At 37.2% G+C, this 24,856-nt stretch overlaps 1 protein-coding gene across 12 annotated transcripts in view; it reads left to right on the forward strand.

The window, feature by feature from the left end:
• The window catches only part of LOC129768843 (uncharacterized), a 539,752-nt gene that overhangs the window by 359,464 nt on the left and 155,432 nt on the right, over positions 1-24,856 (forward strand). For 4 of the 12 annotated variants that reach the window (XM_055770771.1, XM_055770770.1, XM_055770769.1 and 1 more), the window contains one exon: positions 16,806-16,888. The exons of the other annotated variants lie outside the window; for them this stretch is intronic. The gene's annotated coding sequence lies outside the window, so the exon portion shown is untranslated. The remainder of the gene's footprint in view (positions 1-16,805; positions 16,889-24,856) is intronic. 12 annotated transcript variants of the gene reach the window in all.

The following is a 24,856-nucleotide window of genomic DNA, read 5'->3' on the forward strand; positions in this document are numbered from 1 at the left end:
TTTTTTTTGTTTCGGACTCTGTTGCTTCAAACTGGCTCTAGATTAAAAAGCATGCTACAGAAGACGATTCTGATGCTTTCATTTGAAAGATGAGAAAGTTTAGTACAGTATATAGTAGTGGAACAACTAAATTAGTGAATTTTAATAACATTTCGAAAGTGAAAAACTTAAAAGTTATTATATTTTAATGTGTTATTATTAATTTTATCCTAAAAATTTATATTAAACTAGATTGTTTCTATCAATTCAAATGAAGTTCTTTAACCGCTCCACAATTTGTTCTTTGACGCATTTGTATACAATTTTACGTTGTATACAAAGAGCAAATAAAGCAGCGGCGAGGCACAATTTTCAGATACTGCGAATCAAGCGCGCGATTAAATCACTCGCTCGAAATGCAAATGCAGTGCTCGTTTTACGGACGCTAAGGAGAGGAAAATATTTCAATTCAAGCTCCATCGCTTATAACTTAGTTCAAGTATCAGGCTTTCTCCAGCCAGCCAGCAATCAACAGTTTTCATTCATGCACATGGCAAATACACTGGCTCTACACGAAAACCAAGAGCAAAATCTTTTCAGGGGGTCGATAAAAAGTACATCCGCAATTAGAACTCTGTGCAGTGGGTAAATCATCAATCGACCATCTTCAACTACTTCTGCAAAACCACGCAAATCATCAGCCTGTTTAAGGGCCTTGGTGAGTTTTGTGAACTATTTTTTTTTTGACGTAGGATTACGTCTTTCGGGAACATATTGGGGTACAAATTGAAAATCGAAAATCGAGCACTTCGTGAAAATTGTCCAATTTCAAACGCTTATTGCTCAGTCATTTCATGATGGATTGATGAATTTTTCGCGTCAATCGAATTCGGCACTCCATAACAATTTTTTGTATTGAAGAAAATAATATATGTCATGAAACTAACTATCGAACAATTGAAAAATCTCAACCCTTATCCTAACGGAAATACCCACTTCTAATTGGTCGAAATTAACGACACATGCGGCGGGTCCCTAACAGAGACATCATAACCAACATTGCGAATACATGAAAGTAGGGGAAACTTTTGTTTCTACCGAGATGTGTTCCCTAACAGGGACATCAAAACCAAGGTGCCCAGGGGAAATCGGCATTGCAAATATATGTAAGTCGGGGGCATTTTTATATTGCAAGTAAGGTGAGTAACACGATTAATTCTAGCAAATAAAATTTAAATTTGGAACTTTAATGGTTGTTTCGTAAAATTTAATATCCATGACCGATCGTGTATTGTGAAAAATTTAGCACAAGTGTAAGTGGAAAATTGTATATGGTAGCAGTTGTGTTAAAAATGACTTGATTTATGAAACAATTTATTTCTATTTTCATAAATAAAAACCAGATAGTGTTCCCGCTCGAGAACGGGTCGTTTGGTTTAAGCTGTCTGTTTTGTTGTGTTTATTTTCATCCAAGTAAAGTTTATACGGCGAGAAAATTTGGAAAAGTGGAGAAATATTACAAAAAGTGATTTCCCATATGCTCTACATATAGTATTAGGTTCAGTTAGTCCAATTAAAATTCGCATTGGGTTGAATAAACACTCAGAAAGTAAAAGTTGTAAAAGAAAATTACCTTCCTCATTTCAAATATGTTTTCTCTATATTAAAGTGACATGCTTTTACTGATGAGAAAAATTGATAATTGTGTACGGTATTGGTAATTATCTTATATTACATTGCACAATGGTCCAGGAGATGTATTTAAGTGGAAATTAACATTTAGAGCTCGAAAGTTATTCTCTAGACAAAAAAAAATGTCTTCGACCAAAATTGTCGATGAAATAAAAAATCTATCTTTCTTATCTAACATAGTTCGACAATGTTGCAGTCCCAATTATTTGAAACATCTTTGTAGAACAAAGTTTTTTTCTATCTCTTGAAATAACCGATATAGCGCTTTTCAATTTTTTTAGGGTCACCATGAAAAAAACTGTTTTTTGTTCGAACTTTTAGATTTCAAGTTCTACATACAAACTGTCTTCGGAAGACTTTTAAAGCTTACTAATACAAACATTTAGGGATGCAAAACTTGTCAATATCTCAACTTCACTCAAAGTTATTGATATTTCTTCCCAAAAAATACGCTCTCTTCAATTGTTTGTCATTTCTTCTGGGGCAAACATAAACAAAGTTTATTGACGGCATTAGAAAGAGCATATACATGATGTGTGATTTTCAACACTGTTATTTTTTGTGTTTGAGTAAATTAAAATTAAAATCATTGGTTTTTGGGTAAAAGACATCAATAACTTTAAGTAGGATTAATCTATTGACAAGTTCTGCATCGCAAAATGTTGGAATTGATGAGCTCTAAAAGGTAAACGAAGACAGTTTTGATGTAGAATTTGAAATTTTAAAATGAATGCAAAAATCCATTTGGTCAAAGTGCTGTCGAGCTCTAAATGGTAATTTCCACTGAAATGCATCTCCTGGACCATTGTGCATTGGTGAGTTTTGTTTTTCTTTATTTCATACATACATAACATAGGAGGCATCTCGTCTAGTGTCACAGAGGGTGGTTTTCATCACCACTTCAGTATCTTTTATCTGATACGCACCATCCAACGACTGTTTACCATCTTTCTATCATCATCACGCGGTAAACACTGGTGGAGTTAACAAACAATATCTAACAATCAAACCAAACGGCCACAAAAAAATTATCAAAGAGTTTAACGATGAAATTCTTCAAACATATCCAAAATCAACAGACAGCCTAACGGAATCCTACGTCAACTATGCGGTCGTGTCTCGTACACAACCCTCCTGTGAGTTTTTAATTTCGATGTATTCTAAAATAGTGTGTTAAATAAACAAATTGCGTGAAACATATCCGTTGTCCTACAATTATCATAATTTTGTTAGTTTTTTTTATCTCTAAATAATACTTGGAAAGTCTTAGTAAATCTTAATGAAGGAACAGATGAAGGTATTTCACTGTCGTTTTGTCACTTCATGAATGACCAGAAACAGCGACAATTTCCCTTATATTATTCTTAGCCTGGCCCTCGGTCGAATGATTAATGGGTAAAACTCTGGTCTTCAACAAATAGCAAAGTCGGCCGAAAGCATGGACGGGGTAAAACAAGTTTTTTTTGACAAGGGACTACGTCTAACCGGAATATATGGGGGATGAAATGGAAACCTAAAAAATAAAGATTTAGAATGCTTACTAGGTTGGCAATGGATGTATGGAAAATCCATTACTCCAATCGGGTAAGATTTTTTTTTTCGAAATAACAACAGGTTTCGTCGTTTTATGCAATTTTAAGTCATTTGGCATCGAAAACATTTTTTTCGATTTTCATAATTTCATGTACTTCCCCTTCGAGATATTGGGCCTGATCACGAACATCACTGCCACATACGCTTTCACGTCACTCACACTTCACCTTATCTTTTTGTGTCTATCATCATTGTCACGGACAGTTGCGTGTAAAAATAAACCTCGTGAAGTGAAAGTGTGCATTCCTGTTTATAAGAGATATGTCGGTTGCATAATTTCGGGCGTTTGAATGTTATGTCAGTTGCATAATTTCGAACATGAGATAATATTTAATTTAATTAAGCGTATGTTTTGGAATGATAGGTGTGCAGTTATACCTCAATGATTCGGTATTTCAATGCCAACTATTCGGGCTCATCCCATGATTCATTTGTTTAATGCGTCAGTTTGCTGAATCAAACGCTGGTTCAAAGGTGAGAAGGAATACTTGGTTGATCGTGAATAATGAAGTTGTTGAACATATGGAAATGTAATTTTATTTTCTCTTTCTAGAAATTACTCTAGAGATAAAACATGACTATCATGGTTAGTAACCGACATATCGTATACTCTTGTGCTTAGCTCTGTCTTATTAGTTTGAATAGTGAGAATTATTTAGTATAGGTCAAGGTTAGAATCATTTTTTTAGACCCGTTTCTACAATTCTTATGAATAATAATATCTTCTATATCTCAGAACACAACCCGAATTTATCCACTTCACGACCAGTATAATCTGAGCTACTCCCATATGGTAGTAGCTCAGATTAGTTGTTTATCTTTTCTTTCCTGAAAAGCAAAATAGGATTCAAAATGTTAGCAAAAAAACTAAATAAATACAAAATTAAACTTACTTCATTCCACGTGACTATCTTTCACCATCAAAAACGTAAGTGACAAATATACTTGTTTTTCTTCGTGACGTGACAGTATCGTGATATTCACAATAACACCGAGTTCATCAAAGTTGTCACGACGGATGAACTCTTCCGGATTCTACACACACGGTGGCAGGTGTAATAACGTTGTATACAACTCACTACGTTTTCACCGTGAAGTGACGTTCGTGATCAGGCCCATTTTCGAGGGTCAAAAAATCTAAACTTTAAACGTTTTGAGGCGCCCCTAAATCATGTCCGATTGAGTGGAAATTCTGCACAGGTCGTTTTTTTGGGCCAATAAACAAAATGTACATGGTAGGTACTTCAAAATCGATGTTTGATTTTTTTTCCATACCTTCATTACCACTCAATCTCACAAGGTCGACTTTCGACCAAAACTTTTTTTTCGAGATGACACCAGATCTCGACGTTTTATGCATTTCTAAGTCATTTGGCATCGATTTCCCCAATTTCATGTATGTTTCGGCCGGAAATGTGGGCCGACAATTCTTCGATTTTGTATGATGATAACACGCTATCGCATCGAGCCCGTACTGTACAGAATTATTTAACCAAACATCAAATGAATACCATCGAGCAAGCACCGTATTCATCTTATATGGCCCCGTGCGCCCTTTTTTCCCCAAGTTGAAGTTTTCACTTCGTGGAAAGAGATTTCAGTCGATCGAGAAGATAGAAGAGAATGCGACGAAACCATCTCCAAATTTGTATGAAATTTAACTCTATTCTGTTTTATTTTTAAATTACCTATATTCTGATTATAGGATATGTTGCCACCGGGCGGAGCCTAAGTTGCAATATTTCCTTTCTCACAGTGCTCTTTCTCATGCTGCAGTGCTTGTTGTGCATTTGCATTTCACGTTACGGATTTACGCGTGACTTATATGCAATAGGATATAAAAAATAGTAGTCCTCTTCGATGTATTAGTTCATTCCTGAATGTACTATCCTGGAAGCCTCATCAACTAGCCAGCGCCGATTCTACAAAGTGTACAATTATTGTATAAGATTTGAACACTATAATTGTTCCATTTGTGTAAATTGGTGCAATCGTTCTGCAAAAATATTCTGTACAATCTTCGATCACCTCGTAAGAATGGAAGTACTGTTCAACCAGGTCAAGCGTCATCGATCGATTCAAAGATTTATCGGTAGGAGCCGATATCCAAAGAATGTGACGAGTAGGGTAGGATGATCCATTGATGTTTTAACATAAGTTTTAATGCCTTGAGCAACATGTGACCGAGCGTTATCGTGCAGCAAAATCACTTGATCGTGTATTCATACGGTGGTCGTTTTTTTGGGATGGTTTCATCTGATCTCAACAGTTCATAATATACAAATCCGAGTTGGTTTGACGGGCGCTAATGGTTGTATGGTTAGCGTAACAGCCTCACAACCCGAGAGGTCTGGGTTCAATCCCAGCTGGTGCCGTTAGGATTTTCTGAGGCGAAAAATTTCCGGTTACCTTTTTCTTCGGATGAGAAATAAAGCTCTTGCTCGGCTCATGAGTTGTTGAGTCAGATAGGTAGGAAACAACTGGTGGAATCGCCTCCCTGGTAGGTGATTGGCGCTAAACGTGGCGGGAATATGCCGACGTAAATGAAGAAAATCCGAGTTGGTCCCACCAAATACACAGTATTTGCTTGGTGCCATGGATGAGTGACTTCGCTGTCGAGTTGGTTGATCACCACGGTAACGCAGTGTCGCTTTGGATTGTTCAAATCTACCTTTCCTGACCTGTGACAATCCGACGCAAGCACTACTTCTGGTTTTGACGTTGGAGAAGCAGTTCGCACGCAAACAAACGCCTACCGACTTCGATATGTGTTGTAATTCATAAATTGGGTTTGGTTTTTTAAATACATAAATGACATGTTGTAGTACCTTTGTACCATATGTTCAAAGTTTCAATAATATCGAAGAGGTTCGGGACAGTGGATGGACGATTCATGGTGGAGTTCATTTTCTAAAATCACAGCAATTTGTCTGTGTTGGAAAGAATTAAAATCATTGACCTTTGTTCATTTCATAACATATTTCTCACGCGAAAGAAAATTCATATTTTCAACATTCAACAAACCACAAAACCGATTATCGCATCTTCCCCACAATTTTGACTCTTTGGAAGATGAATCGTTAAGGAAAGTCAATAAAATCAGTATGCAGTTTTGATTGTGCACCAATTGCAGTCTTTTCTCGCAAACGGGAATCGTAAAATAAGAGAAAAAAGGAATGCAAGGTAAATCTAACACTTTACGATGACATGAGCTCCAAACGTGAGGTGGAGCCCGAGAGGTTGCAAAAACCAATCGAAAGGTTGTCTTTCACAAGAACTTCTGGGAAACAAAGCGACAGAATCGTATCAACTGCAGAGGTGCACGAATCTGTGTGCCACCTCAAGGCGTGTGATGGACGAGAGGGTGAAGTGATTTGTCGTCTGTTTGGAAACATGGAATATGGAGTCCAGAATTGTGTTAAATTGAAAGTTTCTTATAATATAAGTAGAAAGATTAAATGGCTCACATCCCACTCATCCGATATAACAAATAACCTATAAATCCCGTATTGGCTTGTCACTTAAGTCTAGAACGACTAGAAATAACTTGAGTGGGTGGATAAATTATAACCAGACCATCTTCTGCTCCCTTTAGGGGATAAGTTCTGAGGTGAAAGTAAATGTTCTACCAACCCGGTTCCAATCGGTTCGATTCATTCATCTACCTACATCGTCGGTGGTCATAATCCCTAAACCCATCTTCTGTTGTGAAGACACTTCGAGCCAGAGAGTGGAAGTGAGCCTCCGGAATAAATAAAAATCAAATCAAAAGTGACCACTATCACTTCCCTCACGAGTGCTATCGGCTCGGCTAGCCGAAAAGGGAAATTGGGAAGAAATGAGCCAATCCATTCAGTAACCATCTGGAAGAAGACATGATACACATTTATTGCCCTCAGGGGTTTCCAGATCGTGAACGACGGGTTTGAATGGGAATTTGTCCACTCCGTTTCGTTGATAAATGGATCAATTGGTTGGTTGGTCGGCTGTGGTGAATATGCTGACGTGGCGTATACTGAACACACGAACAGCACAAGGGATGGAAATGGTATACGGTGTTGTGACGGGTCGTTTGCTGGCCGAGCAATACCGGCTGATCCCCGACTAATATACGTACAACACGATTACGATTATAAATTTCGTTTAATGATGGTCGCCGGCATTTGGAAACGTGTAATAGCACGATACACGCATGAATTCTACATTTTTGGGGAACATAAGCGAGCGTGGACTGCGTTAGCGCTTAAAATGAGATTAGTCGATTAAAGGTGCCAAACGGTGCTATCTGAATAAGAGGATGAGAATGTAAGCAAACGGTTTATGTAATCGTTTGTTCAAAATCTTTTCATCTTCTTCTTAAGATGGAACCAATGAGCAAATTCGATGATTAAGAAACACCGTCGAACGTTGCTGGCTTTTTTGTCCAATATTCTTCGTGAGAAAAAATAATGAACAATTGTGCTGAAGGACTCATGCAATCGCGCCATGGGCGTGGGTGGCAATTCAAGGAGCATATTTCGATATATAATCAACAGAAGTTTCAAATCTATGATTAATTTCCGTATGGGAAAAATAGTGAAACTTCTTTAATAAACGTTCTCTGAATACCACCTATTACTCGTTTCTTGAACCTAAAGATTCCAACAAAATTCATTTGGGCATTGAATACCGTGTAAACATTTTGGACAGGTCTGGATGTGTTCATTCACTGTTTATTTTCCCTGAAGTGTGAGGGCTTATTTTCAATTTCGATATTTCGACTTTCCACACTTCAGCTCAACAGTCATTGAAATATCCATGGATGTAAGCTTAAAATTGATTTAGGCTTTCGCCGTCTTTAACAAGCTCTAAGTGATCGGTCCGTCTGGACAAATGTTAGCTTCCATCACGGGATTTTTTAACAAACCGAATATTATAATTTTTATTATCCTATGACCAATTTTAATCGTGACTGATATTTTGATTTGAAATCACTGACAGTTTTTTCGAAAAAGAGAAATTTTAAATTCAGCTGTCTGATTTCAATATGGTATTCTAAAGAGATGTTGGGGAACCAATGAACTTTCTGGGAAAAATAATCGTTAATTTACTCACAAATATTTTCTTCGATACTTTTGTATTACAAAACACATATTTTTACATATATTTTCACTATAAAACACTTTCAATTCAACTAAGATTGAGTTATGGTCAACTTTTTATCCTAGGACCTGGCTGAGTAGGCCAGGATACGAAATAAAAAATTTGGGTCATTTATGGTCCTTTGTGTTTTTCTTTTCACGTCATTTTCAGTAGCTTCGAGATAAAAATATGAAAAATTACTCAAAGTGTATGTGTACGGTGTATAACGACAAATCGTCAAAACATAGTCAAAGATTACACTTTTTCTTGTTTCGAAATTTTGAAAAGGAAAAACCTTTTCTAATTTTTATTTCGGTTTGAATTTTTTTAGATACGTGTGTTTTATATGTGTGATTTTTTCCAGAATTTTTAAAGCATTTGAAGTATTCTCAAAATTTTGCACACCACAAAAAATATTTGATATTTCTCGATTTTTTGAAATCTTGAAAAATTTTTTTTTTTGAGTTTTAGACCCAGTATTGCTTATGTTTTAATTGAATGTGTTCATACGTGTTTTTTCTTCGAGTTTTTACACGTGTATTTTTTCTGAATTTGCACAATACAAAATATTTTATAGTTTTTGGTATTTTGAAACTTTGGAAAAAGGCTTTTTCTTTAATTTTTAGTTTATTTTTGCCTAAATCGTTAAATAAATGTTCCCATAACAGTTCGGCTGAAAAGTTTATAAGGTAACACAGTAAAACTATTTTTCTTTTGCAAAATTCAATTTTATTATTCAACATAATTACCTTTGAGGGCGATACAGCGATTATAGCGATCTTGCAACTTGATACCATTTTTAAAGTACTTTTTCTGGGTTTCCTCAAAATAGGCCTTAGTTTCGGTAATCACTCCATCATCGGTCTTAAATTTCTTGCCAGCGAGCATTCTTTTCAGGTCTGCGAACAGAAAAAAGTCGCTGAGGGCCAGAACTGGAGAATATGGTGGATGCGGAAGCAATTCGAAGCCCAATCCATGCAATTTCGCCATCGTTTTCATTGATTTGTGATATTTCCTTTTTTTTCACAATAACAACAGTTACTACACTCTCAATGCTGTAACTCATGAACCAATCGACCGATTGCTGTCAAATTTTGACACGTATCCATTGAAAAATGGTGCTTTGTGATAGTCAAGTAGTTTTTTTGCAAAAGGCGCCATCTAGACGTCAACCTTTTTAACTTTTCTGTTATGTGTTGTGTTTTTTTTTCAGAATTTTGAAAGCATTGCTCAAAGTATTTTTTTCATATTCGGCGTTTTTTTTAAATTAGATGAAAAAATTCTTAATTTTTAGACCCAGTATTACTTATCTATTTATTTAAATGTGTTCATACGTGTTTTGTGCGATCTTTCTTTTTATTCGTACGTGTTTATTACATGGATGTTTTTTCAGAATTTTGTATAACATTGCACTAAAGGGTATGTCACATCAAATTGCATCACGGAAAAAACGCTGTAGAAATTTATTTTTTAGGAATTATATCTTCCAGCTTTCGCTTATAATCAGATAAGAGTGTATAGATCACGTTGGCCATGCTTCACTGTCAATTTTTCGTAAATTTGGAAAAATGTCGTCGAACGAAAAAGAGCGTCGTGAATTAATCCTGTGCACTCATTTCGAGAATCCGGAGTTGTCACAACGGGACATCGGTAAGATGCTGGGAATCGTCCAATCCACGGTCAGCAGAGTACTAAAACGATACTTCGAGAACCTAACCATCGACCGGAAGGTGAAGAGCGGCAAAAATGGATGCTCCGTCAGTGAAAAAGATCACAAGCGCGTAGTTAAGCAGTTTAGACGTGATCCGAGAAGTTCGGTCCGGGATGTCGCCAATAAGCTGTATTTGTCAAGTTCATTCGTCCAGCGGACCAAGCAGCGGGAGGGCCTGCGTACATACAAGGTTCAGAAGGCTCCTAACCGCGACGAAAGGCAAAACATGGTGAGGAAGACGCGAGCCCGGAAGCTGTACACCGAAATGCTGACGAAGCCGCATTGCCTGGTAATAGACGACGAAACCTACGTCAAAGCGAACTTTCGTCAGCTGCCGGGCCTGTTGTTCTTCTCCGCAAAGGACAAATTCAGCGTTCCGGAGGAGATTCGCAAGCAGAAACTATCCAAGTTTGCCAAAAAGTACATGGTGTGGCAAGCGATCTGCTCTTGCGGAAAGCGGAGCGCCCCCTTCGTGATGACCGGCACGGTAAACGGGCAGGTTTACCTTAAGGAGTGCCTACAGAAGCGCTTACTACCACTATTGAAGCAGCACGAGGGCCCGACCATCTTCTGGCCGGATCTCGCTTCGTGCCACTATTCAAAGGACGTGTTGGAATGGTACGAAGCCAACGGGGTCACTTTCGTGCCAAAGGAAATGAACCCGCCCAACGCGCCGGAGCTTCGCCCAATAGAGAAATATTGGGCGATTATGAAGCAATCAAAGTTATCAAATCGGAGGCGGACTTCAAGAGAAAATGGATTTCTGTTCAAAAAACCTGACGTTGTACAGAACCTTATGGACGGGGTAAAGAGGAAGGTGCGAGCATACGGGCTTGGGCTCGAAGTATGAATAAAAAGAAAATGCCAAAAGTTGTTCAATAGTTTTTATTTTACTGTCTAAAATTTTCAAAAGGATCGGTCTACTGGGCGAATTTCTACAGCGCTTTTTCCGTGATGCAATTTGATGTGACACACCCTTTATAAGAAAAAAAATTTTTTTTATTAATTTTTTGCCGTTTTCAAATTTCTTAGACCAATTATTGTTCTTTATGAAAATGTGTTCATTAGGGTGGCAATGGATGTATCGAAGAAAAATCATCATCGAATTTCAAAAACCGATCATGTACAACTCATTAATTGGCCCAAGAAAGCTTCAGCTCAATCGAACATGATTTAGGGGTGGCTCAAGGCGCTCAAAGTTTTGAATTTTTTTATCCTCGAAAATCTTCCAAAGGAACTTTGGAAGATTTTCAATTTTTTTAGATGCCAAATTATTCAAAAATGCATAAAACGTGGAGATAATATCGAAAAAAAATTTTGGCAGAAAATCGACCTTTTGGGACTTAGCCTGGATGGTCAAAAAATCCAAACCCCTAAATTATGTCCAATTGAGCTGAAATTTTGCATAGGTCTTTTTTGTGGGCCAATAAACAAAATGTACATGGTCGGTTTCTGAAATTTGACATGACCATTTTCGCGCCACCCTAGTGCTCATACATATTTTTGAGTTTGTGTATTTTTTTTCAGAATTTTTAAAGTTTTGCGCGGCCAAAACAATTACACTAAAGTCGTTTTTTACGCAGTTTTATTGTACGCGGATTTTTTTACGCGGTTTTTGGGATTTGCGTGGTTTATTTTTACGCGGATTTCGGAATTTACGCGGAAGGTATCAACCGCGTGAAAATTCAATATGCTCATCGATGTGACCTTTCACAAAATAAGTTTGTATTGTATCACTGATTAGTAGCTGAGAAATAAAAGAAGATACAGATATCATGAACGTAGCATTCGAAAAAAAAACAGTTAATGAATTGTTAGAATATGGGTTGCATTTTAAACTAAAAATTCACTGTTTGTTAGATTTTTACACGGATTTTGAGAATTACATAGTTTATTTTTACGAGGATTTCGGAATTTACGCGGTTTTTATACGCGGATTTTGGAATTTACGCGGTTTTTCTTTACGCGGAACTTATCCCCCGCGTAAAAAGCGACTCCAGTGTATTTAATTATTTCAAATGTTTTATTATTTAAAAATTTAACAAAATGTATAATTTTTAGTATAAAAAATGTGTTCTTAAACCCAGTACTGCTTTTTTTATTTATTTAAATGAATTTATATGTTTATTGATATTTCTGATTTTATGTGGTTTTCCCTACGTGTTTTTCCGTTTGTGATTATTTTTCAGAATTTTAATAGTGTTGAGCGGCACATAAAAAAAGATCTGTTTTGACATTTTGATTTTTTTTAATTTTTAGACCAGTATCGCTTAAATTTTCATTTGAATTTGTTCATACGTGTCTCTTATATGTGTCATTTAAGTGTGTTCATGCGTGTCGATATTTGTGATTTTACGTGTTTTTTTATTGTGAATTGTTTTTCAGAATTTTTAAAGCTTTGCGCGGAACAATTTTTTATATTGTCCGGTATTGACTTTTTTTATTTTCATACTCAGTATTACTCTTATTTCATTTTATTTGTTCAAATGTGTACACGTATAATGCTTCTAATGTGTGATTTTTTGAGAATGCTAAGCTAAGCCGCAGTACAAAAAAACATGTTAATTTTTCTTTATATTTGGAAACTATAAACGAGATTTTTTTAAAATTTGTAGACCCAGACCCAGTTCTTCCTCACATTTTTATTTGATTGTGTTCATATGTGTTTTTGATATGTTTGATTTTGTTCTGAATTATTGAAGCGTTACGCACACGAAAAATATTTTGTTTTTATTGATATTTCAAAGTTTTGAAAAAAAATATCTTTGCTATGTTATTGTTCTGATTTTTTAGTTTTTGTTCGATATACAAGATTTTTTTGAGATTAGAATTTTCAGATCATTACGCACAAGAGATTTTTTTTGTGTTCCGAAAGTTAGAAAAACATGGATTTTGCAATCCAGTACTGCTCTAATTTTTATTTAATGTTTTTTTTTCAAATTTTATAAATTTTTTTTTGTATTTCAAAATCTTGATTTTTTTATTAAATTTTGAAACATCTGCTCTAATTTGTTCAATGTATTCTTACATGTATGTACAAAAATGTATATTGTTTCAGTATCTCAAAATTTTGAAAAATAAAATCAAATTTTGGGACATAGTGCCGTTTTGATTTTTATTAAAATGTTTTTAAACACATTTATGCGATTGAACATATTTACATCTGATCTAACTGGATAGATTGATTTTCATAACACTTACCTTACTTATTGAAACTGATTTTTTTTTCGATTTTTCCGGATTAAAATTTTCGTCTTAAAATCGCGATGGAATCTGCTCATATTGACACTCTTCTCAAACGCAAAGGACCTTTAATGCGTACGGTGAAAAATTTTATAAAACATATAAAACTGCAACATACCAATTATGAGAACACTTGTAATACTAACCTCGAGCCAACCGCGAGTAATCGGTTACATATTACTAACATAGTTGTAAGACAAAAATTGTCAAAATATTGGACTCCCGGCCCCGTCAGGCTAACGCCACATGTGCCTTAATAAAATATATATTTTGGAAAAAAAAAATGTAACTTTGTTCCAATTATTAAACAAGTGTCGAGTTTCAACACTCAAAAAAAATTAAAGACACCAAAATATACAAAATATTTTGGTACTGCGTAATGGTCTGCTAAGTTTCGCTAAGTATTGGAATTTGAATTTTGCAAAAAAATCAATATCTTCATTTTTGTTATCCGACGTGGCGAAACCGAACGTCAAACTTTGATAAATGAAAACAATATTGTAATAGAAATATATAAATAAACTATTTGTAGAGGATACATTTGAGATATAACAATTTTAGTTAATAAATACAATTTTTGAGCGAGTTTTTATATTAGGTTGGGGAAAAAATAATCCATTATTTTTGGGTGTAATTCACAACTATTTTCAATATGCTTCGGATTGTCCGATGTGGGGTTTGTTGTAAAATTTGTTGTCATTCTAAAGGTACATCCAAAATTAATTTTTAGCTCATGTTTTGTCATTCCAATTTATGACATTAAATGAGACATAACATAACAGAAAATGTCATGACTCACGAATACTGGTGAACATTTGTATAATATACATGGTATAGTAATATAAGATTAATACGAGCGAGCGAAACAAAAGACAAATAAGCTTTCCGCATGCTTTGCCACATACACGGCCCAGACCGAGATAGATATTGTTCTCCTTCATGCGCTCCTTTTTTACTCTTAGAAAACACCTCCCAACTTCATTTTCTAATCAGGTGCAATATTATCACGTATTTGCTGAACAACTTCTTAAGTATCATTAGCCATGTGAATAGCGTGGTCGTGTAAAATAGCTTTGCAGCCTAGGTTCGATCCCCATTGACGTCGTATGAACTTTTTTTTTGGCACAATCCCTAATGAAATGAGAAAAGAAAACTGAAAGAGATGTCTGCATACACGCATACATACAAACCATTTTTAAGCTTTTTAAACAGCTCATTATTTGCGCATTTGACTCACTAGCACACTAAATGGCATCATTTCTGCCAAAGATGAAATGTTTTCTGCCAACGCTAGTTTGGGTGGAGCTTCATTATGTCTCTATCATGTCTCGTGGTCCTTATTGGCGAAAAACTCTGACAATAGATTTTTACAATCTTCTGTCGATCCCAATTTCTTATCACTCTGGAAATTTTGCGATGCGAGAAAAAGGTGGTAATCATTTGGTGACAGGTCTGGACTAAATGGTGGATTCATTAAAACATCCCAATCAAGCTCCTGGAGTCGTGTGGCCTTGCTTCAACAGTCCATTTGTTGACAGTAGAGATCTTAATTTAGCGTATTGCCCTAAAAAAATTAGAAAAACATTTAAGAAAAAAATAAAAAAGATAATCTAAATTGCACGTATTTTACTGTTGCAGTATCGGCACCATAAACACCATTCACGATTTCAGCGGCCTGGCTTGCATTTTCGCATTTATAAAAGAAAAAGTGTAAAATGTACCGATTTTTCTCTTTGTTAATTTGTTCATTGTTAACACCCTGTAACTCACAACTGAATGGAACAGACAAAAACAGTAAAAGATGTTTTTAGTGTGAAATGTCACTTTCTCAACGAGCCTAAACTTGAAATTGTATGATCGATATTACGCGAGATATTGATTATTAAAGCCAGCTAACGATAAAATAATGGATAACTTTTCCTCCAACCTAATATTCACCCAGTAAACTATTTCGATCAGACTGCTGGATTTAGAGCCAAGATTTTTTTGGCGAAAAAATGATAGAAGGACAGAAGCTTGACGTAGGACTGTTATTGTTATTGTCATTGGGAACAATCCAATAATTCATGAATTCCGGTAATAAACGAAATTTCATTAGATAAACCATAAGCTCTAATCAACAAATAATAGAACTGGAAATGATAAGAAAACAAGCAAGGAACAATTAGTCAATTTTCTGCTGATGCTCTCATTTTCTGTGACAATCGTACAATGTTACAAGCAACAGAAGCCAATCTTTGCCCCACACAGCATCCAACGTCCTTTCAAATTTCAACTCGCTAGAATGCAAATTTGATTACAAACTTTAAGCTCACTTTATGTTTCATCTCGCTTTAATCAGGATCCCCAAGTTGTTTGCGTCTCCCCTATATGCAAAGCTGATTGATTGACTAAGAGAATAGCGCTAAAATAAACGTACTTCACCCACTTTAGAGCTAAGCTCTTTGGAAGTGGCCCTCCATTCGCGCTGTGCTTTCTCGTCTGTCCGTTTAATGACGGAACCACGATCGCCGATCGGCATCCAACCCGACGATTTCATACGACGGCAGTCAAGGAAAGCGCATGGAATGTGGATGAGTAATCTCCCAGTGTCCCAGTGTCGCACTCTCATATGGCTCGTAACGCTGCTGATGTTGCGTTCCCCGTTGTCCGAGTCCTAATTGATGGAAATGGTGGCGCCCTGTTGTTTTACGATGCGGAGGCGGCTCGACGACGGCTTCCGATGACTCGAGCTGCCACTCGAGACGACGAATGTAAACAGCGCACAAAGAAACTTTACATTCGTCGTCCTGCTCGGTTGGGAATGAGCGGGACTAATTCAGGGTTAGGACGATGATTACTCAAGAGCAAGGAACGCATGGCGGGAAAGAGGGGTTATTTATCTAAATTATTATAAGGAACGAATCGAGTTTATTTCCAGCTTCAATGCCAAAACACTGAGAGAACTAGGAAATAGAAATTCTTAATTGAAAACCATAAATCATGGAACAATTTAAGCATAATTAATATCACTTCCTCGAAACAGTGTACATCTCGGATGATATCAAATTAAGTTGTGGTGGTCGTGCGACTTCTAGTGGTGAAGAACACCACTTCACTTCAAAGCCGGAAAACTACCGAGAAGAGAAAGGTCCTTAATTGCAGAACATTTTCCACTTCAACAACGCCACCTAGGTGGCGTAGGTGCAACACACACACACACAATGCACACCCGAGAATGGCTTTTCATTATGTATCCTTTTTTGTATTTGTTTACCACCCCTGAAGCATTTGCTGCTGCACTTCAACCACTTCAAGTGGAACTTGAATGCTGCTTGCTTGCTACCTGTTTCATTTCGCTTCTGCTTTGACTTAAATTGGAATGCAAAACACTTTCCCCGCTAGGTATTCAGTCAGTTTACTGGGTTAACTGTGGTTTAATTTAAATACTAACATTCTTTTTATCTTTATCTCTCCCTTTTTGCAGGTACAGTTACAGGGCATGCTGGAAGCTTAGAGTGTGCAACTTAATCATTAAACGCTACGGTGTCAGAGCAATTAGGTTCCCAGGTAAAAAAAATTAATTATAACGTTAATTAAGTTTAGGACAGCCATGTTGTAGCATTCCAATTATTTATATATTTTTATTTTTTTTTTTTTCTTAAGGTTGTTATACGCGACTTGAATGAAAGTGAATGATTTTCATTCTTATTTCATCTGAGGAATAGAAAAACTAAAAAGTCGAACGGAAAAATTAAAAAAAAATAAAATTCAATGAATTGAAAAATAGAAAAACCGAAAACGAAAAAACTAGAAATAAATAAATTTAAAAAAAAACAAAAAAAAATCCAAAAATCCAGCCATACAAATGCCATACAAATTAAACACAAATTTTTGCATTACTCGAGAAATATTGTATGTTCCTATACTGTTTGACAGACCCCCTTTCTCCTCTGGAATCAAGAGGGAGTCCCATAAAAATATCACACACATTTCAACCAAAAATATTCCAACCAAACATGACAATTGAAAAATTTCGGAAAACTTTGAAGCAAAAACGGAAAATTCGGAAAATTAAATTCCCATATGTTCTACAATTACATAGTAACAAGTGCTGTTAGTCCATTTGATGTTTGCACTAGTGAAATTGATCTTTGTTCGAAACTGGAAATGGATTTTAATGTGATGAAACGCACTCCTATATCTTTTTCTATCTATACCAAAAAAGGATCGCCGGGTGTGTTGATAAAAGCAGAACTCGAGAAAGGAATTGTCCGATTTAGGGCTGTCTTTATTCTATCATATTTTCTGTATAAAACATTTATTCCATGTAACGGAGAAACATGTTATTTACAAGTGGTTAAAAAATCTTGAACGAGAATTATGTCTGATATTATAATGATAAGTTTTGTTTGAAATACTAGGAATTTTATAGTAAAAGGTTAATTCAACTGGGTCGAATAGAAGATCAATCAATGAACAGTTCTGCGATTGGACCCATGAACTTACTCATAGTAAAAAAACGCGAATGTTTGAAGGTATTGATAACAAAAAACAAATTTTGGGCGGGACGAAGTTTGCCGGGTCAGCTAGTATACTATAATGGTTGATTGGCCAAAATTTGCCCTATGGGACAGCTGAGCCTAATTTGTTTCAATAAAGGAAAAAAATTCGAAAAATCGAAACTTCATAGATCTGAAAATCGAAAAATCAAAAACTGAAAGATCGAAAAATATAAAAATATAAAAATATAAAAATCGAACAGTAAAAAAGCAAAAATCCAAAAATTATAAAAAAACAAAGAATCGTAAAATAGAAAAACCGAATTCGAAAAAACTAGAAATAAATGAATTTTATAAAAACAAACGAATCAAAAAATCAAAAAACTCAAAAATTCAATAATCTAAAAATCAAAGAATTGAAAAATTATAAATTCGAAAAATAAAAAAATCGCTTTATCGAAAAATCGAATAATCGGAATTAAGAAACAACAAACAATAAAAAAAACCTAAAAACAAAAGAGCAGAAAATCAGAAAATGAAACTAGAGATGAGGAACCTGAATATGTTAACTAAAATGTGACATCTATCATCAGCATCCAGAGCTGAATCAATAATCTAGAATCAAGTAAGGAGGAAGATATGGATTTTAATAAGTCTAGAAAAAGAAATTCGGAAGTCTATCGGAAATATGGAATATATGAGATTTGATTCTGTAGATCTGATTCTGAGGTCTGCTTCTATATTTCACATGAAATTCTGGAATCTAGAGCTTGAAATCTGGAATTCGCATTTAAAGAGCGTCTGGATTTCTAAACCAGGACCTAAATACGGAATCGTGAAATATCTAGTATATAAGTGAAATCCGATCATAAATCCGGGTAAAATATGTGAGATCGGCATACAAAACCAAAGTGAAGGATAAGGAAAAACTGAAGTTAAGGAATATGCATATGAAGTTTCATCAACAATCGTAAATTACATCCCAAATTACCATATTTTGCAAAAATGGATCTATGAGTTCGAAGAGTGGTGCTCAAAAAAACTATTGAGGATTAATTTTCACAAATGCAGTCTAATATCTATTCATCGGCGATTGAACCCGATCATTTACAACTGCAACATTTTTACAATAACAATACTGCCGTTCTACGCATAGTTGTCCCATGTTACTTTTTGACAATTTTCACTTTTCTTCATAAAACGATATTTTTAAGTCTAATTCTGTGCACCCGTGGCCGAGTGGTTAGCGTCATAACTAACATGCCGGGTGTTCGGGTTCGATTCCCGTTCTGGTCGGGGGAATTTTTCGTCAAAGAAATTTCCTCCGACTTGCACTGTGATCACGCGTATTCTAGAGCTTGCACTCAGAATGCATTCAAGGCGTGTTATTTGGCATAGAAATCTCAACTAAGTACTAATAAAAATGACGCAAGTAATACTACGTTGAGACGGCGAAGTTCCTCTAGGAACGTTAGTGCCATTGAAGAAGAAGAAGAAGTCTAATTCTCCGGAAAACACAAAAAAAAGTTATAGTTTTATCACAGCTTTTAAAAAACAACATCAAGCTCAATTGTCTCATGTTGATATTCTATTCATACCTGTCCCACCACATTTTTTTGTAGATCCGTATCAAATAAATCGGTTCAAGTACAGGAATTTTATGTCATGCTTTCAGTAAGAGTAATGCACTCATTTCTGGTTTGGAAGAACGGAAAAATACAAAAAAAGTTATTGTTTGTTCCCAGTATTTCATAAAACAACATCAAGTTCAATTGTCCCATGTTGATATTCTAGGCATAACTGCCCCACCATGAATTTTTGAACCCGTAGCCAAGATTGATTGACTCAAATGAGGGGATCTTTTCACATTTCATTAACCAATAGTTTTCTGCTTATAAAAAATCCAGTGTAATGCTAAACCGATATGCTTAAAGCTTCTGGTAGACAAATATGCTAGAAAACTTTGGATGCGATTTTCTCAGTTGCTGATTTTGGAACATGGGGCAACTATGCGTAGAACGGCAGAATAGTAGTAGCAAAAATAAGTAAAATAAAATGAGAAAATCTGCAATCTGAGAATTTGAAATGGGGTATCTAAAACCTACTAAAATGGTTTTTTTTTATCCAAAATATATATTTTATTAGGGCTCATATGGCGTCAGCCTAACGGGGCCGGGAGTTCAATATTTTGAAAATGTTTGCTTAGACTATGTTAGTAATATGTAACCGATTACTCGCGGTTGACTTGAGGTTATTATTACAAGTGTTCTCATAATTGGTATGTCGCAGTCTTCGATGCTCTGTACGTGTGCCCGACACGGGCTACTTCCTATTGGGATGCAGCTGACCATTAATCAGCAACGCTCCCTAGTCTGTACCCCATATCTAGCGTGGTGCGTCTTTCTCGACTCGAGGAATCCAGGATAGAATGGTCACTAGCCGGCGCAATCATCAGCTCGTGTAGAGTTGTCATAAGCGGTACAATCTTTGGCTCTTGTTGAATGATCAGTGGACTGCACAACCTTCGGCCCGTGCATCTGTAAAGAGTGTGTGTATGTATTGCCGCGACTAAGTAAAAGTTTATCGATCGGATAGGAGGGATATGACACAGGGATACAACAGAGGAAACATCATTAAACGTTGACATCGGCGTTTCTGAGGAACAGGTATAGATTAAGCAGAAGATCAGGATCCCGGCTACCTAAGATATCCCGGACGGGGATATCCGATTGTCTGCCTTGTGCTCTCAGTGCTCTAGAGAGCTGAGAGCGAGCAGTATGGAACCGGATACACGACCAGACAACATGCTCGATGTCGTGGTAGTCATCGCCACAATCACAAAGATTGTTTGTTGCGAGCCCAATGCGATAGAGATGCGCGTTTAGGTTGTAGTGATTGGACACAAGCCGAGATATCACGCGAATGGAATCACGACCTACATTCAATCCCTTGAACCATGCACTCGTCGAGACCTTAGGGACAATCGTGTGTAACCAACGACCGAACTCATCACCACTCCACATGCGCTGCCAACTTACGAGCGTATACTGACGAGGAATGTGGATAAATTCATTATAAGCAATTTGCCTTTCAAAAAGAGTGCCTTCTAAAGCGCCCACCTTAGCTAGCGAGTCCGCTTTCTCATTCCCCGGAATCAAACAATGAGAGGGAACCCATGCTAAAGTAATCTTGAATAATTTTTCGACCAAAACACTCAATAGTTGTCTTATTCTTGTTAGGAAATAAGATGAGCGTTTATCAACCTTCATTGAGCGGATTGCCTCTATTGAGCTGAGACTGTCTGAAAAAATAAAATAGTGGTCGATGGGCAATGTTTCAATGATCCCCAGTGCGTAGTATATCGCACCCAGTTCAGCGACATACACGGAACAAGGATCTTTGAGTGGCACTGGAATTTTCATTGAAGATGCCGAAGCCAGTGGACCCGTTTATGAACGAACCGTCAGTAAAGAACATTTTATCAGATCTAACTATGCCCCCATATTCTGCCGAAAATATCGGCGGAATAGAATATGAGCGTAGATGATCTGGGATTCCATGGATTTTTTGTCGCATGGACAGATCAAAAATGACAGAGGAATTGCAAAAGTATGGGAAGCAAACTTGGTTGGAGATGTCTGGTGAAGGGTGCACGTCGTGGGTAAGGTACTCATGGTATAAAGACATAAAACTTGACTGAGGAGTCAGTTGGAGTAGATTTTCGAAGTTATCAATCACCAATGGATTCATGATCTTGCAACGGATGATAAATCTGTAGGATAATTCTGTGAACCGAAGAGTAAGCGGGGGCACTCCTGCCAAAACTTCGAGATTCTTCGTATGTGTCGAATGCAAACACCCCATGGCTATACGCAAGCAACGATATTGTATTCTCTCCAGCTTGAGAATATGAATCCTGGCAGCTGATCGGAAGCAAAAACTGCCATATTCTGATAATATCGTTGTTTTGTACAACTGAATGAGGTCTCCTGGATGGGCACCCCACCATGTTCCGGTTATTGTTTGGAGAAAATTGATTCTTTGCTGGCATTTCTGTTTCAAATACGCAATGTGTCTCCCCCTGGTACACTTAGAATCAAAATATACACCCAGGTATTTGAAAAACATAGAGTGTTGGATCGTTTTGCCGGATAGGTGAAGCTGGAATTGGGAGGGTTCGTGCTTCCTAGAAAAAACGACCATTTCAGTTTTCTCCGTAGAGAATTCGATACCCAGCTTGAGGGCTCACGTGAACAGATTGTTCAGGGTATCTTGCAACGACTTTTGCAGAACGACGGGATTAGTACCCGTGATGGAAATAACTCCATCGTCTGCAAGTTGTCTCAACGTGCAGTCTCTAGTTAGACAATCATCCATATCATTGACGTAAAAACTGTACAAGAGGGGGCTTAGGCAGGAGCCTTGTGGTAGGCCCATAAAACTGTAACGAGAAGATTTCGAGCTGCCATGAGAGAAAATCATGTGCTTTTCTGACAGTAAATTGTACAGGAAATTGTTAAGAATTGGTGAAAGTCCACGATTATAAAGCTTCTTTGAGAGAATTTCCATGGAAACTGAATCAAATGCCCCTTTGATATCGAGAAAAACGGAAGCCATTTGTTCTTTGCGAGCAAATGCGATTTGGATTTCAGAAGATAGCAGCGCGAGACAATCATTTGTCCCTCTACCTCGGAGGAAGCCAAACTGCGTATTTGACAGCAAATTGTTCGTTTCGACCCACTTGTCCAAACGAAGTAGAATCATTTTCTCTAACAATTTACGAATACAGGATAACATTGCAATCGGCCTATACGAGTTGTGATCGCAAGCCGGCTTGTTGGGTTTCCGTGTGGCTATCACTCTCACTTGTCTCCAGTCATGCGGGACAATATTCAGCTCCAGAAACTTGTTGAACAAGTTCAGCAAACGCTGTTTTGCCAAGTCGGGAAGATTCTTCAACAAGTTGAATTTAATCTTGTCCGACCCCGGATCTGAATTGTTACATGAGAGGAGGGCAATTGAGAATTCCACCATCGAAAAATTCTCATAGTCGCATTGGAGCGGAATGTAGCGTACGACGCTTTGTGCAGGAACGGAATCGGGACAAACCTTTCTTGCAAATTTGAAAATCCAACGGTCAGAGTATTCCTCACTTTCATTTGTATGGTTCCAGCCACGCATTCTCCTAGCCGTATTCCAAAGAGTGCTCATAGCTGTCTCCCTTGACAAACCATTGACGAACTTCCGCCAATATCCACGCTTTTTTGCTTTAATCAAACCTTTTAGTTTGGCTTCTAAAGCTTGGTACTTTAGAAACCATTCCACTAATCCAGTTTTCCTGAATTTTTTGAAAGCGGATGATTTTTCAAGGTAGACCTTTGAACACTCCTTGTCCCACCAAAGTGATGGAGGACGACGTCGGAAAGTGGTAGCCGGTACACGTTTCTTTTGAGCTTGAAGTGCGCTTTCGTAAATCAAACTCGATATAAAGTTATACTCTTCGAGTGGAGGAAGTTCATGCATTGAAACAATAGCTTCAGATATTATTTCCGCAAATGTTCTCCAGTCAATATTCTTCGTGAGGTCATACGAAATATTGACTGACTCACGAGAGCTTGATTCATTAGCGATCGACAAAATTATTGGTAGGTGATCACTACCGTGGGGATCTTGGATTACCTTCCACATGCAATCCAGGGATAACGAAGAAGAGCATAGAGATATGTCTAGCATGCTTGCCCGTGCAGGAGGGTTGGCTATTCTGGTTGCTTCCCCAGTATTCAAAACTGTCAATTTGAAGTTGTCGCACAGATCATAAATCAAAGTGGCACGGTTGTCATCGTAGAGTGATCCCCATGCTATTCCATGGGAGTTAAAATCACCTAAGATTACCCGCGGCTCCGGCATTGCCTCGATAGTATCAAAGAACTGATGGCGGCCTACCGTAGTTCTGGGAGGGATATATATCGAAGCAATGCAGAGGTCTTGGCCATTGATTTGTGTCTGGCAAGCAACAACTTCAATGCCTGTCATCGATGGGAGAGTGACTCTATAGAAGGAGTGACATTTTTTAATCCCCAATAGTACGCCACCAAACGAGTCATTTCGATCGAGGCGAATAATGTTGAAATCGTGGAAATTCAGCTCATCGGCTGAAGAATGCCATGTTTCACAGAGAGAAAATACATCACAGTTAGAGCTGTGAACTAAAAATTTAAACTGATCTAGTTTAGGAATAATGCTTCTGCAATTCCACTGTATTACAGTGGTCAAATCCTTGACCTCTTGCACTGAATCAGGCATCGAGGGTAATGAACGCTGCCAAAAAATCATATTTTTCTTTCAAAAATGTTCTCACAATCGGAAGCAAACATAATACTATGCTTTTAGGAGGGTCGTTTATATTTAAAGCATTTAAAATGTTGTCCACCAGGTCAAAAAGCGCAAGCAAGCCAGATTGTGGCTGTTGCCTCGACCGCGAAAAAGGAGCAGACGTGTTGGGTGCTGCTCCGGGAAGTGCTGAGGACCCCTGGTGCGTAGAAGAACCGCTTAAACCAGGAGGTACTTGCTTCGGTCTATTCTCAGCACGTTCGATTCGAGTTTTCATTCCAACTTGGGAAGTTTCGGTTTTCTTTCTGGGGAGTGATGGAAAAGAAGTAATTTTTCTTTTCCTGATGGCACCCTGCGATGTACCGGAACTTCCTGCATTGGGAGCGTCAGCAACAGGCTCGTCGTTCTGCAGAATGGAGTAGGGATTGTCCTGAGTCGTTGTAACGAGACTCTTAAGCATTTCTGCATAAGTCCGTTTGGAACGTTCTTTTAAGGAACGCTTGATTTTTTCCCCTCGTTGTATGTACACCGGGCATTGAGTAAGATCATGAGGAGTCCCGCCGCAATGAAGACACTTGCGCTCTTTCGGGCAAGGATTTTCATCATGGCTCTCTCCACAATCTGCGCAACGTTTTTTGTTGCAACAATAGGCGGCCGTGTGACCGAGTTGCATACATTTGTTGCATTTCATTACCCGGGGTACAAA

The sequence above is a fragment of the Toxorhynchites rutilus genome, chromosome 2 (genome assembly GCF_029784135.1).
Source record: "Toxorhynchites rutilus septentrionalis strain SRP chromosome 2, ASM2978413v1, whole genome shotgun sequence".
NCBI lineage: Eukaryota > Metazoa > Arthropoda > Insecta > Diptera > Culicidae > Toxorhynchites > Toxorhynchites rutilus.